The following is a 23,683-nucleotide window of genomic DNA, read 5'->3' as shown; positions in this document are numbered from 1 at the left end:
TATCTATCTATCTATCTATCTATCTATCTATCTATCTATCTATCTATCTATCTATCTTCAAAGTTACCAGTTATTCTATTTGCCATTCTCCTACAAAGGTGTGGTTAGCAAGTTTTTCTCCTGCAGGGAGGGCTAACAGGTGTGTGAATTGCCATAGCCATTTCCATCATCTGTTGGTAAGCTGTATTTACTAAGCCTCTCTCCTGTAGATGAGTGCTATAGTCCTTTGAGACTCTTGTCCTCAGTTATTCTCCTATAATCCTTAGCTTTTGTGCTATATGTAGGGGCATCTACAATTCTACCTTCTATTCACTATGGGTGCCACTAAACATTTCCCCAGTAGAGAAGGGTTACTGCTCATCAATCATTCTTTTCATTTATTTATTTATTTATTCATCCATTTATTTATCTATCTATCTATCTATCTATCTATCTATCTATCTATCTATCTATCTATCTATTTATTCATTCATTCATTTGTTTGTTTATTTATTTTCATTCGTTCATTCATTCCTTTCTTTCTTTCTTTCTTTCTTTCTTTCTTTCTTTCTTTCTTTCTTTCTTTCTTTCTTTCTTTCTTTCTTTCTTTCTTTCTTTCTTTCTTTCTTTCTTTCTTTCTTTCTTTCTTTCTTTCTTTCTTTCTTTCTTTCTTTCTTTCTTTCTTTCTTTCTTTCTTTCTTTCTTTCTTTTTAAAACCTTACCTTCCATCTTCAATACTGTGTATTGGCTCCAAGGCAGAAGAGTGGTAAGGGCTAGGCAATGGGGGTTAAGTGACTTGCCCAGGGTCACACAGCTGGGAAGTGTCTGAGGCCAGATTTGAACCCAGGACCTCCCGTCTCTAGGGCTGGTTCTCAATCCACTGAGTTACCCAGCTGCCCCCTCATTTATTTTTTTTGAGGATACTTTCCACATTTTATTTACATTTTAAGATTAACTTTAATCTCTGAATCACATATCCATACACCTATTTCCTTTGTTTTTTTTTCACTTAAACTTAAATTCATGGTTTATCAGAACAAAGACTGTAAACAAATATTTACCATGTCTGTTACATGTAACACACAGGAGCTGCTTTAAAACAGAAATCCATCTCCCTCCCTTACTCCCTCCCCCCTTTTTTTTATAAATACAGGTATCAAAACAATCCTGAACATATTTTTTCAACTTGAAAAAATGAAACAAAATTAGTAACAGTATTTATTGTACCTGCTACTTTAAACAATTTACATTGCAGCTCTTTCACTAAGCAAGATGGACCAAGCATGCTATTTATAATTTTCCTTCTTGAAAAATTAGATTTCTGAAACATACATTACTCCACAGCAATCTGACACTTCTTGCCATGATTTCATCTTGTAAAACCTGAATTCCATTTGGAGTACTCCAGGTTTATGCTTAAATGATAGTGCCTTGATAAGAGGGGAAAAAAAATTGTGCTACATTTTTCTTCCCATTGTGCCTGAAAACACAATGGGTGTACATATATTAAATATATTCTTACAAATGTCCAGGTCATGTATACCAGCTAGAATTCTTTTAATGTGTGGGTTCTACATTGTGAGATTTAATCAAGACATAAGTAGAAGGTTGTTGGTTTAGATAAGTTTGAGATTTATTAAAATTAATTGTTGTATGCTTGTCCTTCTGGAGGTTGTGGAAGCTTCATGTTTTCCTTGGACATCATTAGATGCCTTAGCTCTTGAAGTACAACTTTAATGCTATAAGAATTTTGTCACTTTGCTAACACTGGTATGCTTCGTGCATCCACCATTCCATTGGAATTATTTATCCTATTCATATTAATTTTTGTTACAAATCTAACTGTTGGAGGTGCTTCTGGGTATTTAGGTCCACACTCTATTTTCAGATTGCATATTCTGTTTTCATAGTTTGTCCTTGGTGGCCCAATAATCATTCCTGTCCACCTTGTAAGTGTCATATCTTCATCATCTTCAAGTCCCCAGTTACCTATACCATCGCCTACTCCTTTTTGGCCTTCTTCAAGTTCTTCTAACAAGCAAAAATTATGTGGAACTTTAACTCCTTTGGAGACTGCCATCTTCTCCAGCAACCCATCAGTCATTCTTTTTAGACAATGACCATAAAGTTTTCCTACTCAACCAGGCTGAACTAAAGGGTAAGAGAATCTCAGTTTCTTCTTGGAGCTCTTCTGTTTGACCTTTCTCCAAACTCAGTGACTTTTCCCTCTATCGTCTCTCCTGAGTTTCCTCAGTCAAATAGTTTCAAGTAACAACTCCACAGTAATTCTTAGGTCTTATGCCTATCAGATTAGGCAAATCTCCCCATAGTTCTACTTCCTCAAATGGAAAAGGTGCTTTGTGAGACTGGGTGAGAAAATGATTTCTAGATTCCTCATCCCACTTTGTTCTTCCGCCTTAAATAAGTAAGGATTACTGGGCTGGCCAGATAGACAAGTCACCTGTGAGCCACCTCCAACCCCAAATATGCCACAGCCTTGTCTCTCAGTCTACATAAAGTTAGAGAGTAAGACAGAATTCTCGGACTGCGTCCATTTTGAGATCTAATTTTTCCTGAAGCTTTGCTGACCAATAAAATTCCAGGCTGATTCCATGGAATTATCTAGTCACAGAGAAATGATATAATTTCATATAAAGTTTAGGAAAGGTAAATGTGAACTTTTTAGTTTGGATAATGAGAACAACTAGGCTTCTAAATCTAAAAATAAGCTTTCTACTCAGTTTCTGTTTTTCCCCCTTGCAAACATCATACCATTAGGCAGGTTAGACAGTTCCTGTACAAAAGAGGCCAAGAGAATAGCTGGTGTGTTGCAGGTCATGGCTAAGGTGGTTTTTATTGTTGTCGTTTAATATTTATTGAGTGCCCAGAGCTGTGTGGGAAAGATTAAGCACTGTTTTCTCAGAAGATACCTGACTTTGGTCAAGCTGGTTCAAACTGTCCTTTGCTTTCACAACCACTAATGAAATCAAGGTAAAAATAACTCTCTTATTGGAATTCAAATGTGCCTTCTTAGTTGTCACTCCATTTACATTCTGATAACCATTTTCCAAAAGAACATCTGTTGTCCAGATAATGTAGCAATAAATCACAGAAATGCATACGTTTTTACCTCGGGAGCTAGAGAGGGGTTTGAAATACTGAATAGGCTGGTCGATCGGGTAGTACTGACCAAAATATAAAGGTATATTTATTAGATTGTGCCCTTGTCTTCCTCATGGCAAACACCTGTCTAGGGGAAGAAACAAAATGGTACATGTGGGAGGTATTAATCTTGAATGGTAAAATTTACCCAATAAAATGTTTTAGTAAAATATTTGTTATGTATCAATGGGCTTTGTCAAATGAAGGGAAAGAGTTTAACCAACTTTAACATGACATGTAGGTAAACTATATATAGAGATCCCAAATCCCATAACAATTTGGACCACACACCATGACTAAAAATGTGTGAATTGGATAGTCATGTCGTGCAACATTTATGAAGTCACTGAGTATAATGGTCTGATGCCCAGGCCTGCTGTCCCTCTGTAGAACATGGCTGTTCTGCTGGGGAATCTTATATAGGCTGGTTGGTTACACAGGAATATGGTATCAGATAATTAGAACCAGAGGCCATTGAATCTAATCCTCATTCAATCCTTCTGAGTCTCAGTTTCTTCTTTTGTAAAATGACAATAAAATTTCCTGTAGTACCTTCCCAGGGTGTTATGAGACCCAGATGTGATAGGGAATGTACATTACTGCTAACTGTAAAGCATATACACAGTATCAGTAATTATTAGTAAAATTTATGCACATTTTTTTCTCTTAAGCAAACCAGTCTAGAAAATCCACATTTTATGTTCATTCTGTACTTTTCAGTTTAGTTAAAGTTAGATTTCCTCTTTGTTCATCAGGAGTTACCTGAAAATTTGGAGTTTTTTAATACTGAAGAATTTCCATGAATCAACATAAGCCTAAATTTTCTTAATCCCAATGTAATAAATACATTGGAATTGAAATTCCATCTATGGTCAGATAATTATAATTGATCCTTGGAAAGTTGAAAGAAAATAATTTTACTTAGAAAAATGATTTGATGATGGCTATCTAGGCTCATTGGCCACAAATACTTTGTTGCTTTTAGTTTATCAGGTTTGGAAGTCAGGGATCAAATGGTTAAATATCAAGACTCATTTGGCAAAAATACTTTGTTGCTTCTAGTTCAACAGGTTTAGAACTCAGGCACCAATTGGTTAAATGACTTGCTCAATGTCAAATGGAATGAGTGACTGAATCAAAAATAACATCTGATATTCCTGACTCATAGATCCATAATATAATTATTAAATCACTTTGATAATTATAGATCACAGTAAATTAATATATAGACTAATTTAAAGTTAAGTTGGCCAGTAGACTGGGGTAGATAAAATCAACATAAATTAGAATTCAGCTGAGGAATGTAGTAGATCTCTTTTGCCTTCTTAGCCTAATGATTCCACTAGGATGAGGATTATAAGGAGCATAGAATCATATAGTTAGAAGGTAACTATGACTTTACCTAATCCAATATTTCATACAATGCAACAATTTCTTCTAAAGCATTCTTGATGTTCCTTCTGTAGTAGTGAATAGCCCTTTTTATCAGGAATCCCAATGAAGTTGCCCTAGATCCTTGCACTGTTGATAATCATTAAGCCAATCGCAGCTGATCATGATACATTATTGCTGTTACTGGGTACAGTATTCCTCTGGTTCTGCTTACTTCATTTTGCATCACTTAATATAAATCTTTCTAGATGTTTTCTGGTACTCTTCTTTGTCTTTTCTTATGGCACAATAGTTTTCCATTACAATCATATATCACAACTTGTTCAGACATTCCCCAATTAATTGCCATCTTCAGTTTTTTGCCAACACACACACACACACACACACACACACACACACACACACACAAACTGCTATAAATATTTTTGTACAAATAGTTCTTTCCCTCTATCTTTGATCTCTTTGAGATACAAGCCTAGTAGTGGTATTGCTAGGTCAAAGAATGTACACAGTTTTATGGCCCTTTGACTATGGTTCTAGATTGCTCTCTAGGTTGGATATATGTATTTTCTATATATACCAGTTAGGTCCAACAACAATGTAACCCAATTTTACCACATCCCCTCAAACATTTATTATTTTCCTATTTAGTCATATTAGCCAGTCTGATAGGTGTGAGGTGGTACCTCAGAGTTGTTTTCGCTTGCATTTCTCTAATTAATGGTGATTTGGAGCATTTTTTCACATGACTAAAGGTAATTTAAATTTCTTCATCTGAGAACTACCTTTTTGTATCTGTTGACCATTTGTCAATTGGGGAATACTTTGTTTTCTTATAAATTTGACTCAATTCTCTATATATTTGAGAATTGAAAATTTTGGCAGAGATACTTGCTATAAAGATCTTTTCCCAGTTTGTTTTTTGCCTTCTAAATCTTGATTGTATTGGTTTTGTTTATGTAAAACCTTTATAATTTAATGTAGCCAAAGTTATCTATTTTATATCTTTGAACATTCTTTACTTCTTTTTTGGATATTCATTCTTCCCTTATCCATAGATCTGACAGAAACTATTTTGTGCTCCCTTAATTTGCTTATGGTATCCTCCTTTATTTATAAATCCATGTCCATTTTGACTTTACCTTGGCATGTGGTTCACGGTGTTGGTTAGTTCCTATTTTTGTACTATTTTTCAGTTTTACCAGTAGTTTTTGTTGAATAGTGAGTTCTTCTTCCCAAAGCTGCGTCTGAATTCAATCATACTACACATGCCATATTGATCAAAGCATATGAAGAAAATCTGGACTTCTACAGATGTGTAGTTGGAAAAGAGAAGAGTATTTGAATAGGCAATCTGATTGACCCCCTGGAAGAATCTTCTGGTACTAGGACAATACTTTGAAAACCACTGTGTGATACAAATATGCACTATCTTATTATTAATGGTCTTCACAAAGATGAGGAAACTGAAGCTTAGAGAAATCAAGAGACTTAATCTTAGTCACATGCTGAGGAAGTACAACAGAAATGTCTTGAACCCAGGTCTCTTGGATCAATGATGTCAAATTCAATAGAAATGGATCCCTATGGACATTGACTTAGAAAACCACAAATAAGCATGTTTCCATGTAAAAAAATGTATTTTGTTAAACATTTCCCAAGTTTTAAATCTGGTTAGTTGCATCTGCCATGGATGGCAATTCTGATAACTTTGTTCTAAACTATGAGCTCTTTGAGAGTAGCAACTTTCTTTTACCTTTCTTTGTATCCCCAAAGATTAACATAGTGGTTGGCATACCATAGACACTCAAAATGCTTGTTGATTATCTATTATGGTGTAAACCTTAAAATTCCTTAGACTTATAAATGTTGGAAATTTCACCATTGGGAAATTTCATACTTGGAAAATTTCTTACTGATAGTCTATTGGAATGTGAACCCCATTGGCATGGGAGGTTCCTCCTCCTCCCTTCTTAAGATTACTTTAGGACAGAAACCTTTTGCTGAACAATGGAAAGGACTTTGACCTATGCTTAAGCATAGAACAGGAATTTCTTTGATTCATGATTGATTTTAGAATTGATACAATGGAGATACTTGGAATCAATCTCCACCCTACTCAGTCCTAACAGGATTGAAGAAGGGCTGCAGCATAGATCAAAATTTAATTATTCCAATCTCTACCCTACTCAGGTTAACAGGATTTAGGAAGGGCTGTAGCAAAGGATCAAAGATTTAATTATTTGAGAATATGACCTTCAACAGACATGTGCAAAGCCAGAGACCTCTGGGCGGTCCTGGGTTAAGCTAGAGCCTCCATTGGCACAGGGAAATCAATGGACAGTGATTGGTAGATGTGAGAACTGAGGGGAGGGAACTTGGATGGTTTCCTTAAAGATAGAGGGGTCTGAAGACTCAGGGGGGTGGTTGAGGAGTTGGTCTGAGTGGTTGGAGTGTGCTCTGAGAAGCTTGCTCTGAAGGAAGCTGAAGGTGGGGGCCTTTGAGATTGTTTCTCCATTTTGGTCACGTGAGTAATAGGGACTGATCTCATTTCTTTGCCCCAGCTATCTAAGGGCTTGGGCCTTTTTGGCCTAGCCTAAACAGAGGGGGTATTTAAGCCCTATTCCCTTCTCTCCCCTTTCTCTCTCTCTATCTCTAATTCCTTTCTTCCTCCTGTTTGTAATTAAACTCTATAAAAGGCTGACGGCTGACTTGAGTTTTCATTTAGGAATTACATAGCTGAATTCCTTGGCGACCTTAAATTAATATATATCAGTCTTTTAAAGTGATTTCCTTGTCACAATGGTATCCATTACACCATGCAGTTTAAAAAAATTGTTTTCTTTGTACCTGGGGGCAAAATAAGGAAGAAAAGACAAACAGAATGCATAGAACGGCAGCTTTAAGCTTGAAGAAACAAAAATTACCCAAATTTCAAGAGATGTTCAACATTTAAGGGACGGGATATCTCCAGAGGCTGTGGATCTTTACCCACAAGCCTTTTACAAGAGGTCTTTAGGAAAAAGTTGGATAACTGCTTGTTGTGGGTCTATTGTCTCTGTGATCTATTCCTCCCCTTGTTTTGAAAATCAGTACATTTGTTCTTTTCCAGTCTTTCGGCAACTCTCATCTATGATTTCTCAACTCTTCTTGATATCTGTTCTGAATTTACCTCAGTAAAGTTCCATTTCTGTCCCTTCCCTTGCTCATCTCCCTTTGCCCCTCTCCCATTTTGGTCCCTAGAATTGTAGGCTCATATGGCATTTTTTTAAACCTTTACCTTTTGTCCTAGAATCAATACTGTGTATTGGTTACAAGGCAAAAGAATGGTAAGAGCTAGGCAATGGGGGTTAAATGACTTGCCCAAGGTCACACAGCTTGGAAGTGTCTGAGGTCAGATTTGAACCCAGGACCTCCCATCTCTAGGCCTAACTCCAAATCCACTGAACCATCTAACTGACTCAAGCTCTTAGGGTTTTAAAACCAGATCTGGGAAGGACCACAGAGGCCATTTAGTTCAACCTTCCGCATTATACTTTTGGAGAAACCGAGACTCAGGGATTAAAAGTGATTTGCCCCAGGTCACACAGGTAGCATTAGAAGTAAAATTTAAGTGCAAGTCCTCTGATCTTGGAATTGGTGCTATAGTTCTATTCCTTCCTAATTCATCATGTAATTTGGTCAAACCTTCAGATTTGAATTAATTTAAAATAGCTGGGAGTCCTTTACATTCTTTTCATTTACCAAAATGGGGTTCAGGCAGGAGTAACACCTCTGATAAGAGGATTTCCTGTGCCTTTTTCTGGTTTTTTCATACACCTTTGGTATCTATCATCCAACTCTCACCTGCGGCTGCAGGAAGCTATAACATGCAGAGTTGGCATACTTGAGTAAAACTGTCTTGGCTAATGGGCTAAACCAGGTTGAGGGTAACCAACTGGCTTCACATCAGTTGGTGAGTTGTGGGGATGTCTACCCAAGCATGTGAAGACTTCCTAAGGCAGAATGGGCAGATGGAAACAATTTATTCCAATGGCCACAAAGGTGGCAGAAGCAGGTGTTGTTTGGTTAGATGTGGAAGATGCTAGTCATTCACTACATTCTGGGACATCACCAGTCATCCTGACTTTTATCCTGATGCAGAACTTTGTTAACTCTGGAAGAGAGTGAGACTGACAACTTAGTGCAACTTTGCCTCATGTAAATCCTAGGCACAAGCAAGTCAAGACAGCACCCATGATGTCCTCTTTGAAAAATGAAGGATGAACAACAATGCTTCATAACATTAACATCTTTGATTTAAAGTTTTAAGAGATTTGGGAGGTAATTTAGTACAACATCCTTCATTTTTTGTCCAGTTTGTCCAATTCTTCTTGACTTCATTTGTGGTTTTCTTGGCCAAGATAATGGAGTAGTTTGCCATTTTTTCTTCAGCTCATTTTACAGATGAGGAACTAAGGCAAATAGGGTTAAGTGACTTGTCCAGGGCCACACACCTAATAAGTGTCTGAGGCCAGATCTGAATTCAGGAAAATGAGTCTTCCTGATTCCAGGTCCAGCACTCTATCTACCGGGCCACCTAACCCCCCCCCCCCCATTCTCACTTTGTTTAGCCCCAAAGAGTTTAGTGATTTGCCCAAGGTGATATAACTGGTAATTAGCAAAACTAGGATTCTAATCCGGGTCCTCTGACTGTTCTTTCCTTTGTGTGGCACTCCTTTGTATCTTGAGCTACTGTTCCTTATTTTTTTTTTAAGATGGCAGGTAGTACAATAAAGTAGAAAGTATACTGGGCTTAGATTTAAGGGACACATTAACTTATGACCACAGACCTCTCTGAGACTCAGTTTCTTTATCTGTAAACTAGTATTACTAATATCTGTGTTATCTACCATCTTTATATTACTTCTCCTGAGCAGTTCTTTGATAGTAACATATTGAAATCAACTCACATATCCACTCTACCTCTCTCTATTGCACTTTGGCAACTTTAATTGACTCGCAACTTTAAATTTTTGGAGACTAGGATAATTTATACTTTGGAGCCATATAGCATCATTAGAAATATTGGTGTTTAAGAGGTGAGCCCTTCTTTGGATAGGGTTCCAATCATTAAAAGCACAGCTTAGTTTTCTGAGTGCAATTCAGCTCACTCAGAAATCTGTACATCATTTTTGCAGAATGTGTTTCATTGGTTTCCAGACAATGTCTAGGGCATGGGTTCTTAAATTGGGGTCCACCTCTACAAGGGGACAAAGGATAGCTATTATAGGGCTCTGAATCTGGATGGGAAAAATTCTCTTTTTTCCACTAACTGCTAACTGAAATTGAGCATGCCTTTCAATTATGGATGGAGGCAACACACTGTGGTAGTATTAACCATACATATGACTCTCGCCAATAGAAATCAGAATTTTTTATATTGCTTTATAGTTGTGGCCAATATTTCAAATATCATTTATGTTCATAATTTAGACTTTAAAATTACTGAAGTTGTTAGAACCACAGGCAGATATATTTCTATATAAATTTCTTTTAAACTATTTTGATCACTATATTTCAATATAATGTTTCCTTTGTAGTTCTATATATTTTATTTTATAGATATATTATAAAGACATTCTGAAATTGGGCTTCACCAGACTTTCAAAGTGGTTTGTGAACATAGGAAAGATTAAGAACTTCTGGTGTAGAGGAAAGCCTGTTGAGTGGATACCTTGTGGAGGATTTACGAGAGGACGTGGACATCCTAGCCATAGGATGAGAAGGCTTGGGTAGATTGCACTTGTGGAGTTAGGACACAGGTAGACTTATTGAAATACTGAAAAAATACCTACTTACCTTGTCACGTTGTTGTGAGGATCAAAATATGTATGCTGCTATCATGGTGAAAACTTAAAGCACCAGAGACAGCTATGTGGCTCAGGGGGTAGAATGTCAGGCTTGGAGATAGGAGGTTCTTGGTTTGCATTGACCTTAGACACTTCCTAGCTATATGACCCTGGGCAAGTCACTTACCTGCAATTACTCAGTCCTTACCACTCTCCTGCCTTGGAATCAACACTTAGCATTTATTCTAAGATGGAAGGTAATGGTTAAAAAAATAAACTTAAAGTATAAATATCTGCTCTCATTTGTTCTTAATAACAACTAGAATTTATTCAGCACTTTAAGATTTTGAGAGTGCTCTACAAATATTATCTCTTTTAATTCTCACAACAACTGTGGCCCATAGGTGCTCTTATTTATTCCCCTTTTACAGATGAGGAAACTGAGTCACATAGTAGTTAAGTGACCTGTCCAAGATCACATAGATAATATGTATCTGAGGCTTTATGTGAACTCAGATCTATCTGATGGCTAATAAATATATTATTCCAGATCCAGGATTCTGTCTACTGTACCACTTAGCTACTTCTTTTGCTTGTATTTTTTTTTTGCATTTTTTCAAATCAAACATTTATTAAACACATTCTATGAGAACACTGTCTACATGCTAGAGGAAAATATCATTTTTAAAATAGAAATTATCCTACTCTCATAGAATTTACACTTACGTACCAATACGAAAGGACAAATAATAAATATATGAACATGGTAATATAGTCAGTGATCTCCACATAAGTCTTCTCAATTGCAACTCTTGCTTGTATTTTAGATGTCATTCTTGCTAGAGAAGATGAAGAAGAATAGAAATTGAGAAGCTCTATCATCTTCCTGTTGTTTAACATCTTTTCTAACCTGGGAATCTACTTCCTGTTTCTTTTTGCATGGAATATTGTAGTAAAAGTTTTGCTGGTTATCATTAGCATTCAAAAATAATTTTTGTTGACATTTTTACATCACTTAAATTTACCCATTCTATTTCTTCTCTTTCCACTCACAGTTATCTTATGTAACAAGTAATTTTTTTTAAAAAGAAGAAAAAAGTCAACTAAACTGATCAGTACATTGAAAAAAAAAATCCGAGAGTGTATGTGATGCTTGTGTCAAGTCATGGAGGTGGAGATGCCTTTTGAGATCATTCCTAAGGAGGCAAGCATATTTTCTGTAATTTTGCAACAATCATTTTCAACTGTCTTGTGGTTATAAGACATGAACTCATGCTCATGCAAAATGAAGTAAAGAGAGTCAAGAAAACAATGTAGATGATATAAATGGAAAGAAACACTTAACATGTTAAACTATTGGCTTAGGAACAGAAGGTTCAGAGACTAGGACAGACTCATTTACATTTTAGGTGCTTAATGAATACATGTTAGATCGAATTTGTGTACTGTTAGAATAGAGAGCCTTTTTGTTGTATTTCATTTTTGTATTTTTCTGTTGATATATATAGGTGCACACTGTAATGATTAAAAATTTAGGGGAGACTGAGGCAGGTAGAAATTAGTTTCTCTCTGCAAGGAGTATTATATTTTTAGAGGTTTATTGAAGATTAAGGATTAATTAAAGAAAATACAGAATAAGAAAGCAAATGCCTAGACCAGAGAGGCCTAGACAGGATAACCTCACATCATGAAAGAGATGTGTCTGCTCCAAAACAGAAATCCAAAAGAGGACGAGCCTATTCACAACCAGGTTTAAATATCCCATCTCGCTCTCAGCCCAGGTGAGAATTCAGTGATATTACAAAGCATTCTGGGGAAGTGGAGCAAGGAATTCTGGGGATTGAAGTCCTGGATTCGAGTCTATTTTTTACAACACACACAGACACTCACTGGCACTTTCTATGATTAGTTGTCAACCATGAATCAATTGGTTGATTGCTTAAGTATGTCCTGCTGCTTCTATTCCTGATCTGGTGATTAAATTTAAATGTAGCCATTTTGTATTTTTACCGGTTCTGCTTACTTCATTTTGCATCAGCGCTTGTACATTTTTCTATGTATCTCTTTATTCATCATGTTTTTCATTTCTTAAAGTACAATAATATTCTATTGCATTCTTTGACCACAACTTAGTAATTTTCTAATTGATAGACATCTACTTTGTTTCCAGTTCTTTAACCTAACCAGCAAGTTAGGAGATATTTTCAGCGTTGTCTTGATGGATATTTTTCTTATTTTTAGTGAGTGAAAGCATTTTTTATTTGATGGTTAATAGTTTGCAATTTTCCTTTTGAGAACTTTGTTCATATCCTTTGGTCATTAGTCTTTTGAGAATATCATAGCATTTTAATGGGACTCAATTCATTCTGCCCTTTATATTTCCTGACACTATTCTTAGATTAAAAAACTACAAAAAATAAACTCAAACTTATCTGAGAAGTCTCTGTGTAACCAATTTTTTTGACATCTTCCCATTTCTTTCTCATTGTTTGGAATGGCAGTCAAATATTCACTTTCTCCAATCACCCATCCCTTACCTGTTGTATTTTTCTTTCTAGACTTTATTCACAGATTGGACTTATCTCTCTGTTGTTGTTTCCTATCAGTGATTTTGCCTAATACTTTCTATTAACAGTGGCATCAAATTGTAATAGAAAAAAAGGATCTCTGAGCCATAAATAAAGATCCCTATGGATCATATATTTACTGAGAAACCCACATAGTAATATTATCTATGTTTTATCATGATTTTATTTATTTCGTTAACTATTTCCCAAATACATTTCAATCTGGTTCAGATGCACTTGAGAATGTTGTTGGTGGTATGTGACTGGTGGGCAATATTCTTGACATCTCTGCTCTTTAGACTACATAGGTCCATTGTGAGGAAAGGGTTTTGTAAACCATGGGGTTCAAGAGAAATTAAGTTGTTCTTATTTCTTTTTGGGGATTATATTTGAACCCTGTTCTTCACTGTGCTGCTTTTCCTAGGCTACTCATTATTTTCCACATCATTTTATATTTGTAATTTTATTGGAGCTTTCTTTGCTCCTCACCAATTTTCTTATAAAACTCTCCTAATCAGCAGTTTTCTAAGAAAGCCCTTTCTAGTTTTTGAGGTATATTATGTCCTTTGATCATTCTAGTGTCATAAATCAGGGTTCAATACACCATTTTGGACACTACATATAGCTAATCATTTACTTTATTTTTGTTCAGTTTTTCATTCTTAAATTAACAAATATCCAAAAAAAATTTCAAATAACGAAATAAGACATAAAAAGAGGATTGGATATGAAACCATGAATTTTTCTTGCATACAGCTTGCTTTTTAAAAAAAGTATGCAATAAATTTATCATGCTACTTTCAAATTCTTTGCTTCCTTTTGAACTTTCTTATGATCTGTTCTGTGCATTAAAACACATTTCAAAGGACCTTTACATATTTGTTGGCATTGTTATTGCTAACTTTTTTTCATTCTCCTTCCCCGCCTCAATTCATCTTCCCAATTAATGAAAAAAAAAAAGGGAAAAAAACTTATAAGAATCATAGTCAAGTTAAACTAATCCACATAGAGGCTGTGTCCTTAAATTCTTATCTCCTTAAGTACACCACCTTTTTCTCAGGAGGAGATGATAGAATTCATCATAGGTCCTCTGGAGATTCAGTTGGTCATTGCTTTAATCAGAGTTCTAAAATCTTTCAAATTTGTTTTTCTTTACTTTGTTGTTATTGTATAAATTATTTCTCCTGCTTCTAATTATACCACCCTAGATCAGTTCACATAAATTTCCCCAGGATCCTATGAAAATATCTCTTTTGCCATTTCTTAATGGTACAATAATGATCCAATACATAATTTATTCAGTCATTCCCTAGTCAAAGATACTCTTTAATTTCCACTTCTTTTAAAATTTCCCTTTTCAATCCCACATTCAAGATCTTCCCTCAAAAGGTCAAGGTTTTGTTTTTGATAGCTTGCTATTCTTTTATTATTTCTTGAAACATAGTGGCCAGGACTGATCATGATTTTTAAGGAATCCAGTGATTCGTAAGAATTGTTCTACTTTTCCAGAGCAATTGTTTCTGAAACCTTCCATTTTCTTCTATTTTTTTCCAGCCTTTTGGTTCTTGCTCATGGAGTCATTACTATCCATTTGGTCTTTTCTGATTTTCAGGGAATCTCTTACTTGAATCAAATTTATTACTTTCTCTTCTAAACTGTCTTTTCTCCTCTATAGACTTTCTTCCAAAGCTTTTCTTTCCTTTTTTCCTTTTTGTAATAAAAAAAACTTTGTTAAGTTACATTACAGTTCCTATGTATTCTCCTTCCCTCCCTCCTCATCCCATACCAGAGGAGGCTTCATTTGACAAAATAATATATATGTATATATAAAATCGTCATTCATGTTTCTATTTACCAGTTCTATCTCTGGAGGTGAATATCACAGTATTCAAACAATATTTCTGTTGCTGTATATAATGTTCTCTTGATTCTGTTCATTTCGATCTTCATAATTTCTTATATATCTTTCTCTCTCTATATATAAACACATATGTAAGTATATGTATTTACTTTAGCTTCAGTATTAGTATCTATTCTAAGAGAGAAGAGTGGAAAGAGCTAGGCAACTGGGCTTACTTGACTTTCCAAGATTACACAGCTAGGACATATTTGAACTCAGGTCCTCCTGATTCCAGACCTAGTCTTCTATCATTGTACTATTTAGCTGCTCCAGTCTTTCCATATTTATTTATTATTTAAACCCTTACCTTCCGTCTTGGAATCAATACTGTGTATTGGCTCCAAGGCAGAAGAGTGGTAAGGGCTAGGCAATGGGAGTTAAGTGACTTGCCCAGGGTCACACAACTGGGAAGTGTCTGAGGCCAGATTTGAACCTAGGACCTATCTAATCTTTAGGCTTGGCTTTCAAGCCACTGAGCTACCCAGCTGCCCCTAGTCTTTCTGTATTTAAAAACAAATTTAATTTCTTGCTCCTTTTCATTTCTGTTTGCAATTATTGTAGTTTCTTCTTCTAGGTTGAATTTTTGAGTTTTTCTGGATCTAAAAAAAAATCTTTCAAATGGCCAGTTTGTTATTTGATGACTTATACCTCCAATCTTAGTGGCCCCTTGATTCTGAAGTAGATATTCATGGCTTTCTCCAAAATTTCAGGGCAGAACATTATTGGCCTTGGAGCCCCTGGCCACAGGTGTCCTGGATTGCTGCTCCTGGACTCATTGTTGCTATTCTCAGTTCCTATGTCTCTGTCAAGATGTCCAAAACTAAAGCCATTTTCTTTCTCCCAATCCACTTCCTAATTTCCTAGTTTCACTGTAAGACAATGGTGTCAAACTCATATTATAGGTTTCTGACGGCCTTGAGAGTTGTTTACTTACTTGCTTTTAATGGAAGCCCCTATTCTTGATGCCTGTAGATACAGAGTCCCAGGCTACAGTTGTGGTTAGTCTGCCTCTGTTATACTGGGAATATTCCCATACTGATACTGGTTTTTCTGGCAGCCTCTCTTGCCTATTGACTGTGGGTTTCTGCCTGATTTTGGGGACAGTTCTGGAATACAGGAAACACTAGGGTTTCTTATTTGATGTCTTGATTTGGCCTTATGTTATTTTTAGTTTAGTTTTATTTTTTACTGGAGTAGGCTCCTTGAAGGCATGGGTTGTTATACGTTTTGCTTGTATTTGTATTCTCAGTGTTTGGCTCAATGCCTGGCACATAGAAAGCAGGTAATGAATGCTTGTTGACTTGACTTCTCTTTTATAATATTCACTATTAATTTAAAGGAGACATGAAAATAATATTTGTATTGTCTCTTCTTTCAGGTTATTTCTCTCAAGCTCAAAGATACGTAACTGATGACCCAGTGCTGAAGGCTGTGGATTTACATAGATCACACTGCATCTTGGGGACAATCTCATTTAACTCTATCTCTGGCTCATTTCATGTTTCCTCAGAATTTCCCCCGGAGAATATCAGAACATAACTTTATTTAGCCCATACCTCAATAGACACGGATAAAATGTTCCCTGGCTCCTCTACAGATGCTAAAGGTAATAATGCTTTCCTGATATAGGACAGCCTTTAAATCAGCCCTACATAAAATGGAGAAGTAACATAAATGACTCACAATAGGCTATAAACAATCAATGCAAGTCTCCTCCTTCTCTGTTGACTCCCAATTTTCCTCCAGGGTCCTTTATAGTCCCCTAGACTCATAGTGCCACTTTGTGATTTACATTCTCCTTAGAAGGGAATGAACATGGGATTTCTAAGGAGGCAAATTCTTATATTCTGGTGAGTCCCATCTTCACTGAAGGAAATCATGTTGGTTCCTAGCCTTACAATATTAGCCCATACATTTGAATGCTCTTCTTTCTTCCACTCCTACCCCCAACATGAGATCTTACTGCCCCAAAACTCATGGTTATAGGAAAAAACAAAATCCAAGTATTTTATTCCTTCCTATCATAGCTTAATGCCTTGTTCCTTTACTGGAAGGCTGGGTTATCAAACTTTCCAAAACTTTGACATTGTCCCAGACAACTTTCCTCCTTTAGGTTGGGGATTTTTGACATGCTGTAGAGGGCTGGGTTGCAGATTCTGATGACTTGGCCTTTTGATTCCCCTCTCTACAACAGAGAGATCATGCTATTGCCTATATCTTGGTTAATCAGTCCGTCAGACACTGAACATTTATTAAATACCTACTATGTTCCAGACATGTATTATGCACTGTGGATACAAAGAAAGGCAAGAGACAATCCATGCCCTAAAGGAGTGAATGGGGAAGACAATATATAAATAACTACGAATAAATCAACTATTTATAAATAGGGATTAATCAACAGAGGGAAAGCACTAGAATTAAGAAAGATTGGGAAATAAATGGACGATAAGATTTCAGATAGGACTTAAGGAAACCAAAGAAGGCAGGAGTGTTTCTTTGAGGGAGAACATTCTAGGCACAGAAGAAAGCTAATGAAAGTGTCATGAAACTAGAGATGGAATGTCTTATTTATAAAATAACAAGAAGAGTATCATTTCTTTAATTATTAGGGATTGGAATCTTTTCAAAATATGATTGTTGAGAGTTTAGATTCTTTCTTTGAAAACTGCTTGTTTGTTATCCACTGGGGAATGGCTCTTATTCTTATGAAATGGTATCAGTTCTTGGCAAGGATCCTGACTCTGGTCTCGTGTTACCATGCCTTGATGGATGTCTAACAAAGGTGAAGGTCCCTGATATCTCTGAGATGAGTCTTTTCCCAAAGAAATTTGCTGCAAAATTTTTTTTCTCTCCCAGGTACCAGTTTCCTTTGTAATTTTAACTGCATTAGCTTTGTTTATGCAAAAACTTAAAATGTTTATATGTTCAAAATTGTCAGTTTTATCTAATGTGTTCCTTTTTATCACATGTTTGTTCATGACCTCTTCCCTTGTCCACAGATCTGAATTTCTTCTGTACATAGAACTTGTATTCTAATAGGAGGGGACAACACACAAATCATGATCTTTAATGTTACAGAGATATTGAGTGAGGCTATCATGGAAGAGATGAACAAACCCCTTCCAGGCACATTATATGTATATGAGATACCCAGTTTGTGACGTCCAGTTGTACATTGTGGTGAGGTGGTTGGAAGGTATCTGTTTCAAGGGGAAGGTTTTTAGGAGAAGGGGCATATAACAACATTTTTCTTGCCTTTTAGGGTCTGCGAATCCTCTTTTGGTTTCTGTGAAGCATGGAATACTGCTCCCTCTTCAGGATGTCCGTAATTTTCCTACATGAGAAAAAGCATCTAGCTCCAATTGCACATTTTCTTTTCCTTCTGGATATGTTGTGGCACATTCTTCCACTTACTAGCCTCATAACTCTTTCTTTCCTCCAACCATTTACACAGTAGAGACAAATGATGCATTAGATAGGGTGGTTAGAATTAGTATGAGAAAGACCTGAATTTTCATCCTGCCTCTGATACTTTTCTTGGTACACATCTCTTTACTCTCAGCCTCAGTTTCCTCATTTATAAAATAGAGGATAATAATAGCAATTACCTCACAGGGTTGTTGAGAGAATCAAATGAGACAGTATGTGTAAAGTGCTTTTCAAACCTTAAACTACTGCTATATATAAATGCTAGTCATTTACTAAGTGATACCTCCTACATAAGACATGACATGTTACGTTTCAATGCCACACAGTATTGAAATTGAGTTAAGAAAAAAACATCTAAAATGTGATGGGCTATTAAGAGTGACCAGACTGCCCTTCCAAAACATCACTCTAACTTGACTTATTTAAGTCTTAATAAATTAAGACTAATTTAACAATGTTTGAAAAATGGCATTGGCTTTTGGCAAATGTTGGCAACAAAAGTTGGCAAAAACTGTCAAGATTAGGAGCAGCTAAGTAGTGCAGTGAAAAGAGAGGTAGGTCTGAAGTCAGGAGGACAAGGATTCAAATTTGTCTTCAAGACCCTTTCTTGGGCAAGTCACTTAATCCTGTTTGCCTAGCTCTTGCCTTTCTGTCCTAGACTGGTTACTGTGACAAAAACTAAGGATTATAAAACAAACAAAGCTGACTTAGCTCTTATTTTTAATTTCTAGGGGTTACAGGCCTGTCCTTTGTTTGCTAGGATGGACTAGTTTTTAACCACCCACTTCTACTTTCAGAACTCTTCTCCTTTTTGATGCCCAGAATCCGTATACTACATATAGGGCAGCCAAGTTTCTCCCCTCTGTGAAATTTCACTCAGGTACTTCCTTTTCTGTAGCCTCTATTAAACCAGTCATACTAAGTTGTTGATGACAGTTTACCAGGATTATTTTCATTTTATCCAAAAGAAATACATCTTTATAATACTTATGGAAATATGGTAAAATGCAAAATTTAACCCAAAGAAAGGAAATCTTTAATGGTGGAATTTCTGGCACAATGAAGACCAGGGTGTAGGTTTTGAGATGGGGAGGGACAGGGGTGAAGAGAAGCCTCCTACATTTCTTAGATCACACCAGCTAGGCCAGTACATTCTGCTTACCCACACGACTAGACCTGCTGGTAAGATGATCACCGACCATCTGTCTTGTGTGGTCAGATCTCATCAGGACCTCTCAAAATTCTTGCCTCCTAAATTTTATCCACCTCAGGCAACATGTTAATTATAGCACACAGATCTATGCTCTTTTTGTGTTCAGATCTTTTTTAAAAAAGCAAACAAACTGTGTAAGCAATCTCAGATTGGAGAAAATATCAAGAAAAAATGGGCAGCAGGTCATAAAGCTTGTTCCTAATGTAATATAAATGCGATGTGATATAAATGCACTGTAATGCATCATCATTAGCTGAATGTCAAGGTTGAAAGTAATGAGTCATTCTAAAAAGTCTTTGATTCCACAGAGTATATTTATTTATTCTGCTTAAGTAACTCAACTTTGGTATTTAAAAGGACACAGTTTATGAATCCATTATTAATGAGACTATTAAACTCTCCAAGCTGACCATTATCAACATTGTGTTTTGAATTGACTCTTATTTACACTTTCTAGGTGTTACAGGCCTGTCCTTTGTTTGCTAGGATGGGCCAACATCTATCCAATTGGACTGAAAAGTTTCGGGTTTTTAATTTGTTATGACGAACAAAATTCCAAATGTTTTTTCCCCTTGTTAACAGATAATTATTGTTCCTTGGCAGAATGATCACTTATCCTCCCACCATCAGTATTCCACATTTAGATCTTCAGATAGTTTGACTTTTTTTTCCTTCAAGATTTAAAATATAGACCAACCTCAGCTTATTATTATTTTTTAAAAATTATACTTAAAATCACTATTGCTAAATTCTGATGGGCACATTCATTACCCAAATACCCACAATTTCTTGTTCCAAAGGGTCTTTCCAAGTGATATAAGCTGAACTATGGTCCTCTATAAGCACCAATTATGGCTGATCTTGAGATGCCTTCTTTCTCTAATTGGTAAAGTTAATTTGATTAAAATGGCAATTCTATGTGGGCAGTCATATTTATTTCCATTTAAACCCATAAATGGTCTAAAAATGTTTTCAGAATGTTAAATGAGGCAATAATGAGTTTCCTATGGTTGAGTAAGAATGCACAAATTAGTATTATAACATTGCAATTAACATGCATCTTGACTGGACTTAACTTTGCCAAATTTTTCCCTCTTACATATAGACAATGTGAGATGAGTCCAAGAAAAAATAATGTTATAGAATGGAAAAAATATGTATGCTGGCAACTCCTATAGCAATTAAATATCTGCTTCTATTTTTAAAAATCAGAACAAGCACAGAGGAAGATCTACCAAAAGGGATGAATGAGAACTTGCTCTGCTACTGCTTTTGAGAGTTGACTAAGCACTGAGAGGCTAAGTGACTTGCCAAGAGTCACATAGCTAGTATGTGTCAGAGGAAGGACTTGAACTCAGATCTTCAGGCTCCAAGGCTAGCTCTTTATCTATGACACACCACTACTCAGTACAGTACAAGTACAGTATTCAAATAAGTTGTTACTTATACTATTGAACAAAGTTTCTCCCTACCACATCTCCCCTTTCCTCATCCCCAATGCATTCAGTAATTCTAGGTATAAAGAGCCAACACAGTCATTCTTTGAGGGATGAGAAGTTCCCTAAGGGGAACAGGGAAGCCCCTGTATTCTTTCCTTAGAGATCTCTCTCCAGAAATATCTGCCTACAGGAGGGCCCAGCCTTTGCCCCACATTCCATTTGCAGGCAGGTCCCCACCAGCTGAAACCAGCTGCCTGGTGTTGTTTATTTTAGAATGTGTGTGGTCTTATTCTACTGCCAGCTTCATACATATGGATTGGACAAAGTGGCATCAGATCCCTTCCAGCTTTGACACTCTGTGATTTTTTTTTTTGGTTCTATGATGATAATGATAACTAATATTCATATTGTTTCTTAAGATTTACAAAATATTTTATGTGTCTTATCTCATTTTACCCTCACAAAAACCCTGGGAGGCAAATGCTGTTAATATCCCCATTTTATAGATGGAGAAACTAAGGCAGACAAAAGTTAAGTTATTTGCTCTGGGTCATACTAACTAATAAGCGTCTGAGGCTGGATTTAGACTCAGGTCTTCTTGACTCTATTGATCCTTAATGGCCCTGATGATGATACTGATCATAGTGCCAATCAAATAAAGGATAAGGAACTGTTTTGGATGCATTAGGGACTAAAGTATATGGTTTCTGTGGTGATATATTGCTTCTCTGGAGGGCTGAGCATTTTCATCTTGAACTCTAATTCCAGTTTTTCCACTTATTTAGTGCATGGCCTTGGTCAACTTGTTTCTTTCTCTTTGCACCTCAGTTTTTCATTTTTAAAGTGAAGATGATCTCTAAGGTCCCTTCCAGCTTAAACATTCTATGTATGATCAGTGATTCATCTGGTTCAGAAGTCCAAGACATAAATCTTGTTCAGGAATAATTAGACTTCATAGAGTCTCCCTCAGCCTTTTTGAATTACAGGAAGTTTTCATCAAGGGTATGGGGAGTTCCTAATGGTTCAAATATGTCTTCTTGAGAATATACTTTCAATATTGGTTTTCATAGCACTCTCGTTTAGTATTCATCATTTGGCTAACCAGTTTTACTAACAGGAGGAATGTGTATGAGTGCTTTGTGCTATGGAAGGAGCCTAAGAAGAACCTGGATGTTCCTTGCCTGACTAATAATAATTTAATTTGAATTATGAAGGATCTGGTTGAAGGACAGAGAGAAGAACTGCTTTTTGCTAAACTTTTAACTTTGAAGCAAAAACAGAGAGGGGAAAAAATAACATAATGGATCCATTATTGCACTCATGAAAACTTGTGCCACTAAACACAACAAAAGGTCTAAGTTTCTGGAGAATATTTTGGCCTGGATTCACCCAAGGTAAACGAGAATTGAAAACAGTCATAGAGGTGGAGGAAATGAAAAGGCACAGGGTGACCAGATAGTTTCCAAAGGTTTAGACAATACCTGATCCTGAAAAGAGTGCTGTAGATACAACGTTAGACTAGGAGGCAGAACCCTGAGTTCTACTCTTGGTTCAGATACTTACTAGCTGTTTCTCCTTATACTAGTCATTTAATAGTAAAAACACTTACCTCGCATGCTTATTGTGAAGGTCAAATGAAATTACAGGAGTAAAGTGTTTTGCAAATGTCATAGCACCATCTAATATATAAATGCTAACTAGCTATGGGACATATATCTAAAATGTTGAACCCAACATGATTATACATTTGAAAAACTTTAATGGATCCATAATTTCATCTATGTGGACCTTCCCTCCATCAGTATTGATTTGTACCCTCTTATACCTTTTAACTCTTCTATGTCCTACCTGAAATCTTCCTTAAAAATCCTCCTAACACACTCTGTAATGTCCTGTACATTGTTTTAACATTCCATGGATATGAGTGGAGTAACTTGGGTTGCCCATCTTTTATCCTATAATCTTACAACACAACAGGTCCATATTCTTGTTTACTCATATATTTTCTAGATGTTATCTTTTTATGTGACCTTTTTTACTAGTACTGTAACCTACCTAAATGTGCCTTGCCTTTCTTTGCTACTCTTTGGATCATCCACATATTTGATTCTCTGGAGACTGCTGTTTCTTGAAAAGAAAAAGTGTTTATTGAATAATTCTTCATCTTTAAAATGATGATGTTGCCTTGAGATGAACTCCAATGTTCCTTCTCTTTATCTATAATATTAAGATTACAAAAGATCAGATCAGTTAAAATTTTCCAAGAGAAATTGACTAAATATACCGAGAGCTCAGAGACATTTCCTAATTAGAAGAAATCTGTGGAGCGAGTTAGGGTATGTAATTATAATGGAAAATAATTGTGCCATAAGAAATGACAAAGATGAGCACAAAAAACCCTGGAAAGACATGTATGAAGTGATGAAAAGTGAAGCAAGCAGAACCAGGAGAATGTTGTATACAGTAACAATTATGTATGATAAAAGACTATGAATGACTTAACTATTATCAACAAGGCAAGGATCCAGGACAACTCCAAGGGACTGATGATAAAAAAGGATGTCTACTGTCCTAGAAGGACCAGATGAAATATGAATGCAGTTTGAAGCATACCGTTTTTCCTTATTTCCTCCATGAGTTTTTCTCTAGTGGAAGCAATTTATGTCTTATTTCACAACATGATGACTAGGGAAATATGTATTATATGATAATATATGTACAATTTATATCATATTATCTGTCTTCTTTTGGAGGGAGGAGGGGAAAAA

General features: G+C 36.0%; 1 pseudogene; it reads right to left on the bottom strand.

The window, feature by feature from the left end:
• Positions 1-1,595: 1,595 nt before the first annotated feature.
• On the bottom strand, positions 1,596-2,059 carry LOC100010226 (ubiquitin-conjugating enzyme E2 variant 2-like; annotated as a pseudogene).
• Between the last annotated feature and the right edge of the window lie 21,624 nt (positions 2,060-23,683).

This window comes from Monodelphis domestica, chromosome 3, assembly GCF_027887165.1.
Source record: "Monodelphis domestica isolate mMonDom1 chromosome 3, mMonDom1.pri, whole genome shotgun sequence".
Taxonomy (NCBI): domain Eukaryota; kingdom Metazoa; phylum Chordata; class Mammalia; order Didelphimorphia; family Didelphidae; genus Monodelphis; species Monodelphis domestica.
The sequence above is the reverse complement of the archived record's forward strand: the minus strand, read 5'-3'. Positions and strand labels throughout refer to the sequence as shown.